Raw genomic sequence first — 3,286 nt, forward strand, 5'->3', positions numbered from 1 at the left:
GAGACGTTGTATTTTTTGTGTATTTAGAACAGAAAATTTTAGCAACACGAAAAAGAGTTTTCAAAGAAAATAGTTTCCCGAGCCGCGACGCGACACGCAATGCGCCGTAAATCTATCCCAGATATGGCCGAGCCAAAATGGCCTAGTTCGGCCTAAACTCTTCCAGTTCAATTTATGAGGGAAGCCAGAACCGCGTGAAAATGCAGAGCGTGATGTTAAAAAGTATGTACAAATATTTTCTGAAATCGATTCAGTTGAAAAAATTAAATTCGATTTTTTGAGTTTTTGAACTAGTTTTTGGTGATTTCGGGAAGGGCCTATTTCCAACATTTTCTGAAAAAAAAATAAATTTTTTGTTTTTTTCAAAACATTTGGAGCTTGGGAAGAAAAAATTGCTCATTAAAATGCATGCTTAGCCTCTAAAATTTTTTTCTTTAAGAATAAAATTTATATTTCCCGCAATTCTGATTTCCGGTATTCGGCAATTCCGGAAATTGCCGGTTTATACAAAAAATATATACAAAAAGTATCAAATTTGTATTTCCGGCAATTCCAGCAGTTGCCGGTTTTGTAAATTTTCGAGAATCGGCAATTCCGGCAATTGCCCGTTTTGTGAATTTCCGGCACAATTCCGGCGATTACCGGTTTTATACAAAATGAATATACAAAAAGTATATACAAAAAGTATCAGATTTGTATTTCCGGCAATTCCGGCGATTTTTTTTTGTGACTTTTTGGGAACCGGCAGTTTTGGCAATCGCCGGTTTTGTGAATTTTCGGCAATCGGCAATTCCGGAAATTTCCGGTTTTATACAAAAAGAATATACAAAAAGTATATACGAAAAAATATCAAATTTATATTTCCGGTAATGCCGGCAGTTGCCGGTTTTGTAAATTTTCGGGAATCGGCAATTCCGGCAATTGCCGGTTTTGTGAATTTTCGGCAATCGGCAATTCCGGAAATCGCCGGTTTTATACAAAAAGAATATACAAAAATTATATACAAAAAGTATCAAATTTGTATTTCCGGCGATTCCGGCAATTGCCGGTTTTGTAAATTTTCGAGAATCGGCAATTCCGGCAATTGCCGGTTTTGTGAATTTCCGGCACAATTCCGGCGATTACCGGTTTTATACAAAATGAATCTACAAAAAGTATATACAAAAAGTATAAAATTTGTATTTCCGGCAATTCCGGCGATTTTTTTTGTGACTTGTTGAGAACCGGCAATTTTGGCAAATACCGTTTTTGTGAATTTTTGGAAACCGGCAATTCCGGCAATTGCCGGTTTTGTGAACTTTAGAAAACAAATATTTTTAATGTTATCAGAAATTGCGGTCACAACAAAACTTCGATAGGTACAAGAAATTTCTCTCTTCAAAAAAAAAACACGAAAATGGCTATGAACCGGCCTAATTATAAATAGAGTTGTAGTACAATGTACATTTTTTTTGTTGCAAAAACCCTGGAGCGTTCGGATGAAAAAAACCATTTCAACGCACTAAGTATTAGTCTGAAAAAGCTTACAAGAATTTGCAAGAATTTTCAATTTAACCCTGTACAACGTTCCGAATATATAATTTCCTCCCCATTCAGCAAAAACAAATCAACAAGTCCACATACACACATCTTGACACCTTCCCTGTTGGTGGGTGGATGCAAATGGGACGCCCGTCTTCGTCTTCGAGCACTAAAAGCCATCAGTAGTGGTCCGTCCGTTTTTCTCACACTAGTCCTTTCTCGTCTTCGCCCCCTTCGGCTCTAGCAGCTTTATTTCTTCTGTGTGTTTTTTTATTCATTCGCCGCTGCTCCTGCCTGTGCTCAATTTGTTGCACTACTAAAAAAGAGCACACGTCTCGCATGACAACACCTAATTCCGATGACATGAATGACAGGGAGAGAGTCCGTTTTCCGAAAATTTTTCATTTTTCTCCATCTATAACATTTGTCGGTTGGGTGGTCTTCCAATTAACACATTTCCTCGTCTGGCCCTTTGTAGACTGCATATCTAATTGACTAGAGCTCCTCGTGGAATTGTCGGTGTTTGAGAGCACATTTTTTTAAATCTGAGCATGTAATGTTATAGCTGAAGTGCACTAATATTTGAGTTTGCAGTACACCCCTGCTGTATCTAGGTCCTAGATTCTAGGAAAGCTGAAACCAGGGAAATGCGGCATTTTTCCGGTAAATGCACAAAACTGGCTTATTTCAACTTGATGATCAAATTTTTTTGGTTTTAAATTAATATAGAAATGTAGAAAACGAGTTGTTTTACCTAAAAATTACATTTATTTTTGTTGAAAAGCTTGAAAAAGACCTCAAATAGTGCCTGAAAGTTGCCGTTTTTTTTAGCAAATGGAAACTTTCAGGAACTTTCTGAGGTCATATTCCTTTTTCTATGTACATTAAAAAATCAATTTTTGGTTCAATAATAGGGATCTTTGGTACATTTTCGGCAAATTTTTTTTGGCCGTTCTTCAGTACCATAGTTTGGCGATTAAGGGAACTTCGGCAGTTGCCAAACTTGCCGAGTGCCGGGAAGATTGAAAACCGGCAATTGCTGGAATTGCCGATTGCCGAATATTACCAAAACTGGCAATTGCCAAAATTGCCGATTGCCGGGAAGATTGAAAACCGGCAATTGCTAGAATTGCCGATTGCCGAATATTACCAAAACTGGCAATTGCCAAAATTGCCGATTGCCCGAAATATTGAAAACCGGCAATTGCCGAAATTGCCTATTGCCGGAAATATTAAAAACCGGCAATCGCTGAAATTTAGGCTATTTGGCTGATCTTGGCAATTACCGAAATTGCTGACTGCCGGAAATATTGAAAACCGGCAATTGCCGGAATTGCCAAAAATTTCCAAAACCGGCAATTGCCGGAATTGCCGATTGCCGATTATTACCAAAACCGGCAATTGCCGGAATTGCCGGAATCGCCAAAAATTTCCAAAACCGGCAATTGCCGGAATTGCCGAGTGCCGATTATTACCAAAACCGGCAATTGCCGAAAATATTGAAAACCGGCAATTGTCGCAATTGCCAAAAAATTCCAAAACCGGCAATTACCGAAATTGCTGATTGCCGGGCATATTGAAAACCGGCAATTGCCGGAATTGCCGAGTGCAGGAAAGATTAAAAACCGGCAATTCCCAGAATTGCCGATTGCTGGAAATATTGAAAACCGGCAATTGCCGGAATTGCCAAAAATTTCCAAAACCGGCAGTTGCCGAACCACCATCATCTCTTAATTCTTCAATAGAAATTCCTTTCTCAAAGCGG

The 3,286-nt window shown here is 38.6% G+C and overlaps 1 non-coding gene across 1 annotated transcript; it reads left to right on the forward strand.

Moving 5' to 3' along the window:
* Positions 1 to 1,598: 1,598 nt before the first annotated feature.
* Y48B6A.19 lies at positions 1,599 to 1,729 on the forward strand. The gene has a single exon (NR_051892.1). It is a non-coding gene; the product is annotated as an Unclassified non-coding RNA Y48B6A.19 (non-coding RNA).
* The last annotated feature ends 1,557 nt before the right edge of the window (positions 1,730 to 3,286 follow it).

This window comes from Caenorhabditis elegans, chromosome II (assembly GCF_000002985.6).
Source record: "Caenorhabditis elegans chromosome II".
NCBI classification, from domain to species: domain Eukaryota; kingdom Metazoa; phylum Nematoda; class Chromadorea; order Rhabditida; family Rhabditidae; genus Caenorhabditis; species Caenorhabditis elegans.